This window comes from Sciurus carolinensis, chromosome 3, assembly GCF_902686445.1.
Source record: "Sciurus carolinensis chromosome 3, mSciCar1.2, whole genome shotgun sequence".
In the NCBI taxonomy this organism is placed as follows: Eukaryota; Metazoa; Chordata; class Mammalia; order Rodentia; family Sciuridae; genus Sciurus; species Sciurus carolinensis.
Window position 1 is genome coordinate 137,585,847 of NC_062215.1, and position 16,040 is coordinate 137,601,886.

Sequence of the window (16,040 nt, forward strand, 5' to 3'; positions counted from 1 at the left end):
AAGTTGAACCATCATTACAATTTTAGAACAATTTCATCATCCCAAGACTGCTCATTTCCCTCAAGCTTCCTCTCTACCGTCTAGATGACAATTTATCTGTTTTTGTGAATTTGCCTATTCGAAACATTTCATATACAAGAGGAATCATGCAGTATGTAGTCTTTGTGACTAACTTGTCAGTAACCATCAGTGTCACAGCATGTATCAGTACTTAATATGTATTATATTCTTTTCTCCTGGGCATATTATCATTCAAAGTTCATAACTTATGAATTCATTTTGTATTTTATATTCTATGGTCTTGGACAAATGACATGTGTCTATCATTATAATATTATACAGTGTATTTGTATTGCCCTGAAAATGCAGGGTTAGTTTTTGAGGCTAGTCTTTGAGGTTTGTCCTAATCCCAGTAGGATTCTTTTTAGCTGTTTTTTTCCCCTGGTTCTTCCTGGTAAACTGGTCTGTGGTTGAGCTTGTTCTCATGGAGCTACCAGGCTTTTAATTGCTTACCATAAAAATCTTCACTATTATCAAAAACACCCTTAAGACTTGAACTTCTCCACTATATTTTAAATACTGTCCATTTTCTATTATTGACTGCTTCTTGCTCTGGGTAAACTCTTAGCCACTGTTCCAGAGCTGTGGGCAGGCACAAAAGCCCACATCTCTGAGTGACACTCCTGCTTCCCAAACTCAGCTTGAGGCAGAAGCATCTGATCATGTCTCCACTGGCATGGACCTTAAGCCCTATGAGGAGACTGGGCAAGAGCAAAAAGTCCTCAAGGATTCTCTGCTTACCTTGGGTAGAGGTTCTCAGTTAACCTTTGCAATGTGAACCTGGTGGCAAAAAGAAAGGCTGGCAGCCTACCCCTGGGAGCTGAGAGGAAAAGAGAAATTTCTGTCATGCCATGTTGGATTGGGGAGAAGGAAGCAGCTAATGGCTTGAGTGACAGGCTTGCTATTCCACATAGATTTTCTTCGGTAAATGTTTATTTGCTGTGTGCCCTTAGGACAATTTCTGGAGACTTTAAATGGTTGGGTTTTTTGAAATAGTTTTTACCAGTTACGGTTGTTCTGATAAAGAGGTCCATGGATCTCATCCTGCCATTCCAACAGCAGAGATCTTCAAGTGTCAGTCTATTATCTTCTGAACCATGTATATCAAAAAATATTATCTCAACATGTAACCAATTTTTTAAAATATTTGTTGTGATAGTTTACACTTTTTTCCACGTGACATCTTCGGAAATTGTGTGTATTTTACACTTAAGCCCATCTCCACTTGCACAAGCCACACTGCAGTGCTCAATAGCCACATGTGGCTAATGGCTATCATTTTGGATAGCACAAATCTAGAGGCTTGATCATGTTAACTTGGAACTTTTAACTAAAACAAATGTTTTGCCACGTGTGAGGAAGAGGTTGTCACGAGGATGCAGCTGCCATTAGGGTGCATCCCCTACAGTCTTGTCAGCTCTTTACCCCTCCCTGGTGTGGTGGATTATTATTTTGCTATATCTGAATATATATGAATATATGTTCATATGTATATGAATATATGGACATATCTCCAAGAAATTCTTATTTTTTGCAGTTACACATAAATAAAGTTAGAAATATAAGTATATAAAATATGCCAAAATTATATATAAATTGCATATGTATAAAATATATGAAATTTTTTATTTTATACTTTCGATCAAATTCAAGTAAACTTGGGACATGTCTTTCTTAATAGTAGTTACTATATAACCCGAAAAATCATTTTATAAGTATATATTTAATTACTTTTTCTTCCACTAAAACATGACATCCTTGTTGGGATTATTTTGTTTCCTCCTCCAATATTTAAAAGTGATACCAATTTTTTTCCCAAAGAAAACTATACAGTAAGGAGGAAATGGCTGCTCAATTCCTTAAAATCTCGATATATGCCCAGCAGATTTGTCTCCCTCAGTTTCTTTACCACCAGAAACTGGTCCAACTATAGTAGATGAATTCATAAGGACTACTTCTATCCTTCCTCATTGTTCATCTCATTTATCCAGGAGTGAACCCCTTGCACTTGGTGTTCTCACTATTGTTTCCATGATGAAAGGCACAGCCTGTAATTTAGGAAATATGTAATCTCAACCTCACGAGTGGAAGGACCACACAGGCTAACCACTTACCATGTGTCGTTTATTTCACACGCATTACATTTTGTCTATAATTCCAGTGTCAGGTATTATCCCAGGTATTTCATTGGCAAATGAAACGGTCTCCAAAGGGATTAAGTTAATCCTGCCTGATCTCTAGTCTGTCAGAAGTGTAACTAACACACAAGAATCCTGCCTATCAAATTCCAAATTGTGTGCCCTTCTAGAATAACCCTGCTTCCCAGAGCTTAAAAGACTTAGCATTGCAAAGGCATCTACAACTGAGGAGGAACTGTCATAAATGACATGGCCCAGCTTTAGTACTAATCCCAGCTGCAAACAAAAATTAGCTAGTTCTGTGACCTGGCTAAAGTCCTTTAAACAGTTACCTTCAACCCAGCACTCCCCCATGCAGATGGTTTTGTTTTCCTGACCAGTACTATTATGTTTCAGGTATAGGGAAAGTTTGTCAAACTTGAATATTGTGTGAGATTATGCACTGAAGTATACATAAAATTTTGATGAAAAGTCTATGCTAATTGAATAACTATTAATTAAATAGGCTTAGTTTTAATGTACTGGAACAACATTCCTCTTTGGGGTTTTATTTCTTATCAAAGACTAGCACTCAGTATAAAAATCACAGAATACATTGTAATGTTGTAGATGATGTGTTTAAATAATTTCAGATCTTTGTACCATAACTGTAGAGAAGCTCTTAGTAGAAATATTTTAGGTTAAATATAATAGAATGGTTAAAAATAACTAAATCTTGTAAATGGTACTCATTTTTCTGAGACTACTTTACCTGAACTACTACTTCCAAAATTTATGCTTTCTCTGTTAATTGTGTTTGACAGCCCTGAAAATGATGAAAATTACCTTATGACACCAAAGTCAAGCTGCGGGGTGGGAATGGAGAGAAGATGGAGGTGGGGGGTGAAGAGAGAATGATTAACAGGTATTTGGATGCAGTTGGAGAGGAGGAAAATTTTCTAGCATTCTATAGTACTATGGGACAATTGTAGTTAACCAACAGTTACTTGACTATTTCAAAGTAGCAAGTAGAGATGATTTTGATTGTTCCCAACACAAAGAAATGATAAATGTCCAAGCTGATAGATTCACCAATTCCTCTGATCTAATCATTACAGTTTGTATAGCATCTTGAAATGCCACTGTAGCCTATAAATATGTACAATACTTATGTGTCAATTAAGACTAAAATATCTTAAGTAAATAAAGGAGAAAGAGAAGAAAAGGAAAAGTTACCAAAGAGGCAGGTAATAAGGCGCAGTAGATGGAGCACACCCAGGTAGTGAAGGGCCATCTGAAGGAAGATGAGGTTCATGCTGATGGGCAGACAGCATTCCTGCCTCCTGTAGGTCCTGAGTTCACTCTGCAGGGGACATAGAAGCTTTCTGTTTACCTTCCTAAGATAACACTTCAGAATAATTACTCTAATTCCCCTCCAGACCTCTTTTTTCCATTCCTCAAAGTCCTCTTCATCAACTACAGTGCTTCCTTTTGGATGACATATCTTAAAGTTTTTAAATAACTGAAAAGCTTTCAACCGTTGAGGTATTGTGACATGACAGACGATAGATAATGTGTGTGTAAACTGAAATTTTTTTAACTAAAAAAATTAAGTCCAACTGACTGGGTAAGGTAAGGAAAATAATGTCGCATGAGATAATTGATGTTTCTTTGTGTGTGTGTGTTTGTTTTGCTATGTGTGCTGCAAATCTAGTGAATGAACATTTTATTTCTTAGAAGTCATCTCTGCTCAAGAGGAAAGCCCCAAAGATCAAGATTTGTCTTTAATAAAATACATTAAATTTTAAAAAATAAAAAACTGTATCACCACCCAATCCTCACCAAAATGGAGAAAAAGATAAGACCCCGGAAATATTTATGATCCCTGGCATATCCTTCATTGATGAATATCTCTGAGATTAAAACAATAGAAATAAATGTAACCAGGATTCCATAGTAGTATAGTAAGGGATGGGGTGCAGGTGTGGAATAGAACCAAAGTAACCACTGAACCACAGAGGTGCAATCAAAGATTATATTGCCTAAATTACTTTTTGTTTTCCAAAAATCATGAGCAAACCACTTAATCTCGGAATCACAGTTCCTTCCTCTAATTTGCAGAATTAGACAAAATGATCGCTTGCAGCACTGCTAATCTGTGACCACAAAACTAAATTTGATGCCAGAGTATGCATTCCCATGCTATGCCCCAAAATGCAATCAACTTGTCTTGAATGTACTAAATGTGTGATACATGTAATGAATTGTGGAGGCATTGCTATCTCAGTTTCCCATCTTCAGGCATGACATACCTTCTTTGGCTTAGAACTCCTTCAGAAGACTAGGGATGTAGCTCAGTGGTAAAGCACTTGCATGGGTGAGGCCCTGTGTTCAATCCCCAGTACTGAAAAAAATAATAATTTTTAAAAATTTAAAAAGCCCTGGGAGATCAGAGCACTTGGTTCAAAATGAAATAATCAGACATGAAAGTCCACTAGTTCCTCCCATTGTCTTGTTGAGTTTTCATAATCTTTGTTAATCAATGGTTGCCTGCTTTGACGGAAGGATGAATATGGGCTCTGAAAACAAGCACTTCAAATGCAAATATTGATATTATGCTCTAGCTCACATAGGAAAGTAAATTTAAACATCTCTTTTCTTCAGAAATGCCTCTCTGCAGTTGTGAAACTGGAGTGCCCAAGCTCAGCTTCATCTGGGGAGCAGTGTCTGCCAGAAGGGAAGTTGGAATAGGAATCTGGAGACCCCCGATTCCAGCTGTCTCTTGGTAGCTTCCGTGGTGCTTGTGTTCACTTATTTGAGCTCTTATTTTTAATCTCAAATAAAAGGGGTGCATTCCATTAGATGGTCCTCCGAGGCCCTTTATTGACTCAAATTGTGGTTCTCTGAAGTGCCCAGAACCCTGTTGGTCTTATCCAAAAACGTGCTACTTAATTCCAGTCTCATTCCAAGCAGTAGGAAAGGAACCAAGCAGCTTCAAAGACTGTTTCTAAATGAGAGAGAAGATTTTGCACAGAAGCTCAAGATATTCTTGGCCTGAGTCTCCACAGACCATACCTCAGGGAGCAGGATTGGAGTCAGAACTCCTCATTAACAGCAACCCCAGCAAAACATGGAACAGGTTGCCTGACATACAAGAGATACTCATATTTGTTGAATGAAGACCATAGAAGGAGGAAGGTAAGAGAAAGGAGGGTTGTGACTTTATTTACATTCAGCAGTTAAGGTGAAAATGAAGAGTGACAGCTTGCCCTGTATATACATGTCTTTTTCCTAGGCTACAGGTACTCCTGTAAACCACTGGGGAATAACATCATCTACAACATGGGCTGTACTCTCTGTGAATTTTAGTCAGTCAGTGAAGGAACTTTTGGGACTCTTGCTAACTAAATGTCTCACTCTGTTCTACTCCATCCGTTTGTAACCAAGATGTGTAATACTCTCCCCTCATCTCTTCCTGCTCATAATCTTGGCAGAAAAATATCCCATTAGCTATCAAAGACAACCTAAAGGAAACCCTGAATGCTACAAAATACACCAAATTGCCCAGGTCTCTTATAGTAAGGGACAGAAAGAGAGGTGACTGCTGTGGAGAACATTTACTGCCATGTTCTACAATTAGAAATATCGAATATCTTGAATTGAAAATAAGAAATCGCTCTTATATATTTGCCTTTGCCTTCTTCCTGAATCATCCAACTTCCTCTTCCTGTAGGAAATTTCACCATTCTATTTCTGCTTCTTTTTTGGAGCATATCTAAAACAGGAACAATCTCTGTAACAGTCACCTGGGCTACATTTACTATGAAAGATGTCTTGATATCTGCCCCCAGGGAGTTCTTGGAATGCAAAGAAAGTGTAACTCAACCCCCAGACTGGGACACAGTGGCTCTGCAAAGTTACTGGGAGTCACTTAAACTTTGATGGCATGCATTTCCCCATCAGGAAAGTTTGAGGCAAGGAGTCTGAGTCACCTCAGGGGCCTTTCAGTTCCTGATGGTCCTTGATTGCAGTGTACTACATAATACCTTTTGCAATTCAGTTAGTGCAAAGCAGTTAGTGCTTTGATAATGGTAATTTATTGCCAAATGTGCTAATAGACTAGAGAATTCTACTATGCTGTAAAATAAACATTACACAACTAAAATGGGAGGCATGGCTCAACACACCTTCACCTGGCATACAGGACAGTGATGCCCACCTGGCTCCTGCCCTGGTGGATACTCAAGTCCAGATGTGTGTGTGTTCATGTTGTGGAGGGTGCAGGGAGTTGAACGTAAAACAAGTCGTCACAGAGATCTTTATAAGTTTCTTAAAACCCAAGAGTCATATTAATAAAATAACAATAATAAGAATAAAATCCAATGTTTGTTTAGAGCTAGCTCATTATGGGCCATTTCATCCATACCTTAAAATTTAGTTATGCTTTGGCTGGGGAGATAGCTCAGTCGGTAGAGTGCTTGTCTTGCAAGCACAAGGCCCTGGGTTTGATACCCAGTATCGCAAAAAAGGAAAAGAATAAAGAAGGAGTGCTCTTCAAAAAAAAAAAAAAAAAAAATTTAGTTAATTGAAATGTAATTTTGTTATCTCTATCTTGCAGGGTAGGACACTGAGACCCAAGAATGTTTGGTAAAGGCCCAAGGTCAAAGTGCTGGTCAATGGATGAGCCAAGACTCGAGTTCCATTTTGTTCTAGGACTTGATCTCTTAGTCACTAGGTACCCAAATCAGTAAGTGAGATTTTATTACCACTAATACCAATAGCACACCACCATCCCACAACATCCTATAAACAAGATGCCCCCTCCAGTCTGGAACATCTCCCTTTTGACTAGGCTGGGTTTGGCCAGGCCCCCTACCCCTCTTCATCAGATAGCCATAAGATGGTGTAGTGAAACCCCTTCTTCCCCAACTCCCACCCTCGGGAAGCCCTTCTGTCTCCTTCCTATCCCCTTTCAGCCTTGCCACAGTCTGCACTGCTCTGCAAATCCTGGACATCAACCTGATGAGGCTTAGCTCAGTGAATGCCTGGAACCTGCCCTGCTGGATGGTGACCTCCAGCCTCAACACCAGTACCACTGTCATCCCAGCTAGTATGAGATGGTCTGTGGATGTCTCGCATGGTACAGAGCATGGCTCATCCTATGTAGACCTCCCTGATGGTGCTGCCTGGGAAGCTGGAGGCCTCCCACTCCCTTCACCTCACCACCCTCCTTCTAACCCTGCAGGGTCTGCTGGTCTGCCTCTCCAAAGCCAGGTATGACACCTGTGTGGAGGATAGGAGTGCACCAGCCCACCTGGTGCTCACCTCTGGGACTATCTTCCTCATTCTAGAACTAACCCTGATCTCCATCTGCTGCATAGCCCACAGCATCATCCAGAACTTGAAAGAAATGTGAAAATTGTCAGAATCAAAATGGAGTCTCTTGCGTCAATCCTAACCAAAACACACAGTAATTAAGTGGCTGTTTATGAGGGAAGGAATCCTACATATGATTGCCTGATAGTAATTATTGTAAAAGACACTGTTGAACTACAAGCTTGCACAGAGGCCACCACAACCTTACACAAAAGTTACTTCTACAAGTACATCTTTCCAGCAACTATCTGTTCAACCTCAGACTAATGCCACTCTTGTTATTAATCGTTGTTGACCTAGATTCAAAATAGCTCATGTAAACTCTCTAATTTATGCCTTTAAAGACTTTATCTTGCCCCAATCTCTTTGAATATGTCCACATATACTGTAACACAACTATTTCCGTTACAATGCTCTGCCGATTACCATTGTAATGCTCTACCAGTCCCAAATAGATATCATTATTCCTTGGAGAATCTCTCTCTGATTTTTCTTTTCTTTTTTTAGAGTGACAGATTTGAACAAGCATCTGGAGACAGGGAGCTCCCTCGGCCTGGGCTGGGCTGGCTCTGCCCCCTACCTTTTGCTGTATAGAATGTGTATGGGGTCTGGTTTGGAATGCTGTCAGTGCCCCTGAAGGGTTCCAGGGCTACAGCTGCTGCTTTCTTAATGCATTCAGGTTGCTTGTTCTAGTCGGCTTTTTCACTGCTGTGACTAAAAGATCTGACCAGAACAATTTTAAAGGAGGAAAAGTTTAATTGAGGGCTCACGGTTTTGGAGGTCGTAGGCCATAGAAAGCCAGCTTCATTCCTTGGGGATCCAGGTGAGGCAGGACATCATAGTGAAAGTGTGATGGAGGAAAGCAGCTCACAACATGGTGATCAGAAAGTAGAGGGAGAGACTCTACTCGCCAGATACAAATGTACACTCAAAGTCACACCCTAATTAACCATTTCCTCCAGCCACACCCCATCTGCCTCCAGTTACCACTCAGTTAATCCCTTCAGGGATCAATTCATGGGTTAGGTTAAGAGTCTCATAACCCAATCATTTCTCCTCTGAACCTTCTTGCATTGTCTCACATGTGAGTTTTTGGGGGACACCTCACATCCAAATCATAACATTGCTATAACAAAATACCACAGACTTAGTGACTTACAAAAGCAGACATTTATTTCTCACCATTTTGAAGACTGGAAAGTCCAAAATCAAAGTGCCAACAGATCCTGCATCTGGTGGGAGCCAGTTTCCTCAAAGAAAGTCATTATTGGGTCCTCAGGTCTACATTTCCTTTAATGAAGGAATTCATTTTATTCACAAGGACCCTATTCTTATTATCTAATCAAATGTATTTACCAAAGGCCCCACACCATAATACCACCACAATAGGGGTCATGATTTTAACATGTGAATTTGGGGGTGAGCACAAACATCCAGCCTACAGCAATGACCCTTAATTCTGCCTCTGGCCTCCCTGCCACCTGTTTGGGGACCTCTGAGTATGCACTAAGAATTATATCTGAGGAAGCGGGAGTGGCACAGGAGCTCCCTTGACCATTTAATGGGGACTATCCCTCTTGAGGAGAATTCATCGAAGAGAGAGGGTAAGACTGACAGTTTTGGTCTTGGTTTCATCTTTTTTTTTTTTCCTGATGTTTTTATTTTTTCCAGTTTTTTAAACCATTGAAAGATGGAACCAAGAAGATAGCTCAGATTGGCACCCTGAACCTGCTACTGGAGTTCTCACCTTTGGATGATGAAGCCAAAGAGAAGATGGTTGGAAACCTCGAGGTCTTCCTCCATGCCTCCTCCTTGCTTAGAAGCTGGAACTCCTGGATGCATCCCCACCTTGGAGGCAAAATGGAGCTGCAGAGGCAATAGAAAGGGCTGCTTTCTGCCCTGACTCTTCCTGACGACATAGTCCTTCTCTAGAGGAAATAACTACTGCAGAAAGAGGAGCCTGCCAGACCTATAACCCACCCTACCCGCTGGGTTTCTAAAAGACCCCCACCCCCACTCAGGCGATAATTCTAGACCTCAAGTTACCAAAGGTCCCAAACCTCCAGGTCTTCTGGCCTTTGGCTCTTGTGTCCTGTTTAGTCTGCTACTTTGTTCCCTCCAGGACTGAGTCTTCTCGTCCCCAGATTCCTCAGACTCAATTTTTAGCCACTGCATGTATCTGTCTATACATTGCCCCAGACTTAGCAGGTGTTTTGTTGTTGTTGTTGTCGTTGTTCTAAGCAAAGGATGTTATGTTAAAAAAGAAAAGAAAAGAAAGAGGCATATGCAGAGCCATCCACAGGTCAGGTCACATCTGAGCCCTCAAATCCCTTGCCAAGAAACTCAGGAGATAATTTTATAATTATGTCAAAGACCATTGAGTTTTTAATGCTCATTTTAATCTTATCCTGAATATACACACAAATGTTCTGGATTGGAAATAGATTTCTTATTAATTACAGTTAAATAACTGGTATGCTGACCAATGCCTGTGTGTCACAATGAGTCCGGCTAGATGTCTTATATGGAATCCGAATAACTCATCCCATAGGTAGGAAATGTGGAAAAGTGATTTTTCTCTGTTTCTAAAGAGGAGGGAGTTCCTGTCCTCAACCCTCCCAAAACAGTCTTCTTAGAAAGATAATGGTCTGAGTCCTTGATCCTACTTAAAGAAAATATCTCCCGGGGCTAGATGACCTCACATGTCTCCAAGGTCTGGATCTCCCACAGAAGAGATAGCACCTCCACCTTCCCGACACCTCAGGGCTTGATCTAGGGACCTTGTCTGCGATGTGACCCTTTGCATCTCTCAGAGATATTAAATAATTGTTATTTTTTTCATATCAGAGCAATTAACTAGACAAATTGTACAGATTCAGTTCTCATGATACGTGAGGAGTGCCAGGAGACGAGGGCGTTTTACAGGAGAACTAAGAAATTCAGGGAAAGCTTTATCAACCCCCGCCATGCCCACAATGTTCTAATCGTACTAAGGAGTGCTTAGAAATTTACCACGTCAAAAATTTTAATTTTATTCAACAAGTTTCTGCCTATATTACAATGGTGCATATGATCGATGTTTTAGGCTGGTAGGATCTGGAACTGTGTCTTATCCAATTTCAAAGCAGGCCCATGGTCATCAGAGAAAGGCAGACTTAATGTCAAATGGCAAGAGAAGGCTCTAACCACATGCCCTGCCACTGAACAACCGTATGAAAATTGCTGCCTCACTGACCCTGTCCACAGCTGTGCTGGGGGCATGTGCAAGTAATAGAAACTTCTCTATCCAGAACCCTCAGCAGATTACAGCCTGAAAAATGCCTCAGTGATCTAAGCTAACTAAAAAGTGGGCAGAAGAGTGGATGGCTGGGCTGGGATTGTGGCTCAGTGGTAGAGAGCTTGTCTGTCATGTGTGAGGAACTGGGTTCGATTCTCAACACCACATATAAATAAATAAAATAAAAATCCATTAACGACTAAAAAATATTTTTAAAAAGAGTGAATAGCCTAGAAGTTGTGACTTGTAAAGATCAAATGATAAATAAGTGATAGAACTCAAATCATAATCCCAGTTTTGTTCTGTTTTGTTTTGTACCAGGTATTGAATCCTGGGGTACTTAACCACTTCCCCAGCCCTTTTTATTTATTTATTTTTTATTTTGAGACTGAGTCTCATTTACCTGCTTAAGACCTTGCTAAGTTGCTGAGGCTCACCTCAAACTTTTCATCCTTCTGCCTCAGTCTCCCAACCTGCTGGAATTACAGGTGTGAATCACCATGCCCAGCATAATCCCAGTTTTCGACTACAAATCCAAAACTTTCCCAGTACTTGCATTTTATGTAAGTCTATGCAAACCCTCAGTAACATTAATAATATAATGTTAATTACTATGATTGTTATTCTCATTTTTAGGACATCAAAATGTTAAAAACTTCTTAACCCCCCCCATGCCCGCAATGTTCTAATCCTACTAAGGAGTGCTTAGAAATTTACCATGTCAAAAGTTTAATTTTATTCAACAAGAAAAACTTAAGACATTCTATAAGAATACATTGAAGGCTTACTTGTTGCCATATGGCATTACTTGAATATTGTAAAAAGACAGTTGTAAGTGGCTAATTGAGTATAGCACAATTTAAAATGGCATCACTTTTTTTCATAAAAATTTATAAACTTTTTAATTAAAAGAATGTTTTAATGCAGAATACTGAATGCCAAATGAGCACTATGTCATTTAAATTGAAACTCTATTTAGCTGAAGATGGTTAACCCTAAGAATCATATAGTAGTTGACTTCTGGTCTGTACTGCCAGTCCTATACAATAAAATACAAAGCACATCACATTTGCTCTTTTCCTCCACTGCTCTTGTGACCCCCAAGGCAGGGAGATACTCAGACAAGCATGAAACAAAACAGCCCAGATTAACAGCACAGAGGGATTCCTAATAGTTATAAACACATTTTGACTCAGTTATTCATCAGATCAACCAAGATATTTGTTCCAGAGTTGATAAAAAATTTAGTAAAAGTAGGTGAAAAATCATAGTCTGAGGATGCATGTTCTACAAAGTTACTATGCAGACACATTTAGTGTCTGTAAACACTAGTACATTAGACAGAGTACCTTCACAAGTTAGGTGCAATTAAAAAAATAGATGAGGAGGTAGCATGATTTTCAAAGTCCACAGGAATTCCACCTAAAGAGTTAGAACACCTGCCAATAGTGCACTTCCATTACAGAGGTGTTAAAGCATCTCTGAGCCCCTGAGGGTTTGACAAAACTGGATCCACTGGCTTTCAATATAGCAATATCTTTCACTACATGATAGATAACATTCTTTACCCGCAGTATACATTTACAATTGGTATGTGCCTGTGACAGATTATAGAATTCCTGAGTAAGCCAAAAATCATTATTTAACATGCTTGGGAGAAAAGAAAATCATTAGAAAATTATGTACATCTAGGTACATAATGAGCCTATCTATGTACAGTTCATGGTGGGATAAATACTGCATCTCTGAGAAACTATACAACAGCCCAGACATGAACCCCATACTTTAGATGAAGATGCTATCTAAATACCAGCTCTGATCACAGATAGGATCATGGTCTGCTGGTCTCATTGACCTCACCCTTCTGATATCTTTTTTAAGGAATTATTTTATCTTCTCAAGTGTCTTTAGTTATGTATATGTGAATTATCTTAATTTCTCTTTTTCTTCAATAAATTGCTTTTGCTGTGAGTTCATCAGCATCTCCATCTAGAATGGTTTTAAGAACTTCTTGGCCACACTGTCTTTAGAAATTCCTATATAGACCATAACATTAACTGCATCAGATACATCTAAATAAAGACTTGTTTCTCCATATTTCTAATTTTCTTGATTAATTAATCAATCCATAAGCATTATACACCATGGGACCCAGATCTGACCAAATCCTACCTGCCTTCTCTCCTGTGTACTCAAGCAATGGAATGTGGATCATCAGATCATCAAACCTGGAAGGGATAATGCCTTTAAAATTTCCTGGTGACTGGTATTTAAGTTTCAACATCATTTATCCTTTTTCTGTTTAAGGCAATTTGGAACAACTTCAAATCCATTCCAGAAGTCTTCTACAGTAGCCTATGAAATCATTTTATTGCTCCTACAATTAACTAGGTCCACTTACTGATTACCAAACTCTTTCCTGAAGAATTCATGTTTCCAAAGTTTAATGTTCAATTTATGATTCATTCCTGACATCCTCACTGGCTGCCTCATTGTTATAGCACTCCCCGACACATTCCAGTTCCTCCTCTTGTCTTGATCTTTCAAGAAGAGCAAACAATTATCAAAGAGCCAGTATCAGAATACTGGACTTGTCATCAATTCTCAAGGTCTCTGAGACAAATCACAGGACATCTTATTTTCCACCAAAGACACAATGATGTCATCAAGAATATTTGGTGCAATCTGGCATCCATTTCTGTCTCTATTTTCCTTGTTGACATTCTGGCCAGTTAGTCCTACCAGCCAATTAAAAGGAGATACATTGGCTAGACAGGCAGACTTTGTGCTTGGAAGTTGCACCCCACCCATGGCTGCTGTCTCCAGCACTGAGGAATCCTACCAAGGCACAGTACCCAGAACAGATTTTTCTCCTACTAAGGAAGTCTGTTTTATGACTTTCTTCGAGACTGACTTTGAAAAATTCTTAAATTGCCTGTTTGAACAGTTTCTCTTTATTCCACATTTTGTTCTTACAAAATGAACAGCTTCCAACAGCTTAGAGAGTCTTTCCAGGAATATTTTGTAGGCATCAAGTTCTCTGGCTCTTGTATCTGACTCTTCAAGCATCTTCAACATGGGAAAGTCTTAAAGTCAACACTTGGTTAGAAAAATTTCCCCTTCCTCTGGTAGCAAACTCCACACACACTTGTACAAGTTGAAGAAAGTGTGTCCCACACAGCACACAGTTCTTGAACTCCTTGACAGTTCATTCATAATAATCTTCCTAGAGATGCTCTTCCTATGTGACTCAATACTTGGTGTAACTTTCTTAAAAAAAAAAAATCACCATTTGACAGAGTGGTCTCCAGTGTTGACCAGGATGTACTTTGCTCTATTCAAATCAATTCCCACCATGTTTTTAATTAAAGGCAACCCTAAGTCAATTGTTTTGTTGTTTCATTTTGACAAAGAGGGAGCACAGAAGAAACCATCAGATCTGGCATCCTAATAAATAAGAAGATAGGTTTCCCAGGGTGCATAGGCAGGATCATTTCTCTTTGGTGCCTCTCACCTCAGATGAACAGTAACTAGTATGACTAAACTGCCATAATAAGTACATTAAGTTAAGAATGCCTTGGAGGACAAGAAACAGACAACCGGACTCAGAGATATGTAGTTGCCAATGTTGACCAACCAATGAAATATACCATCTTTTTTCCACATATTTTTATTGGTACATTATAACTATACATAGTGGCAGGATTTGTTGTTACACATTCATACATGCACATGTCAGAGCAATAGAATTTGACTAATATCACTCCCCAGTATTTTTCTTTCCCTCCCCTCCTCCTGCCCCCTGGTCCCTTTTCCTCTATTCTACTGATCTTGCTTCCATCTTGAGCCAAGATTTCTGTTTGCTCCATACCCTTTGCTGTAAATTTTCATCCCTGTGCCTTTCAACTATATTAACTATGGTTTCAAGATAGACACTGAATTTTCAAGAAAGGAAAAAAGGGACCATTTCTAGTCTTTAACTACCTTTTCCCAGGGACACAAAATCATTTCCAGAAGTCCTGAATAGACTGTTACCATATAGTTCAATGGCTAAGAACAGGTCTTTTGGCCACTATTACTTTCAAAAGAATCTAGATATCAAGTGTCCAGGAAAAAATAAAAGGGTTTGCTTAGTCTGATATGATTCATCCTCTGGAGCTGGGCAGAGTGCCATCCTGTATTACTGTACTCCATAACAAGCAACCTCAACATCTTAGTGGTTTTTAAGAACAAGCATTTGTTCCTTATTTATGAGTATGTAGGTCATCTGTGAATTTGCTGGTTTGGTCAGGATTGGCCAGACATGGGTCCTGGTTGTGTACGTATTCAGTCTGCCCCATAGATGTACTTGTTCTGGCAGTATTGTCCCATCCCTCCCTCCCAGAGCATGTTCTTCTCATGATACGTAGGAGATGTTCAAGAAGCCAGATAAAAGCCACATGGAAACACACTTAAGAGTCTCCCTATGTTCATGTCATGTCCAGTAACATTCCACTTGCCAAACAAATCACCTGGCCAAGTTCAACACAAATGGGGCAGGACTATATATCTTCCCTACTCCAGTGGAAAGTGCTACAAAGTTACATGCCAAGAGAGACAGATGTATAATTCACTACAGAGAGGAATGAAAGACTGGGAACAGAAGTCCTGTCTATCACCTCATTCCAAACAAGACTGAAACCTGATTGCAAGCAAGAAAGGAATGGCTGCTGGATAGCCATCCAACAGTAACGTCCACATTACAGTAATTGAAACAAGCCTTAGAAATTATTTTTCTGGTTTAGTTGGCAGGAAGAAGAGGAGAAAGTGGTGAAATGGTAGAGTTTACAAATTTCCTTCCTGGGCTGGGGTTTCTGTTACAACCTTGATACTGATTCCAGAAGGGTACAGCTGGGCATATTTACCTCAGAATCTGAGTGCTCTAAATCCTACTACTTTTCAATGTATGTTCTCCATGTTTAATCTAAAGCATTTTTTAACATGAAGAATATGAGCCTCAAACATAATGTTTCTGTAAATTCCATACATTTATTAAATTCCATAAAAAATTTCATACATTTTAAAAAATCAGATTCATGCTATTTTGAATTCTCCCACCTCACTTTTTCTTAAGTGATTAATTAATGGACTGGAGGTACAGTTCACTGTTTTAGTCAGATGTTTCTCCTCTGTAACTAAAAGACCTGACAAGAACAACATAGAGGAGGAAA

At 39.4% G+C, this 16,040-nt stretch overlaps 1 pseudogene; it reads right to left on the reverse strand.

Moving 5' to 3' along the window:
* Positions 1-12,260: 12,260 nt before the first annotated feature.
* The window catches only part of LOC124979499 (lysine-specific demethylase 3A-like), a 30,862-nt pseudogene continuing 27,082 nt past the window's right edge, over positions 12,261-16,040 (reverse strand).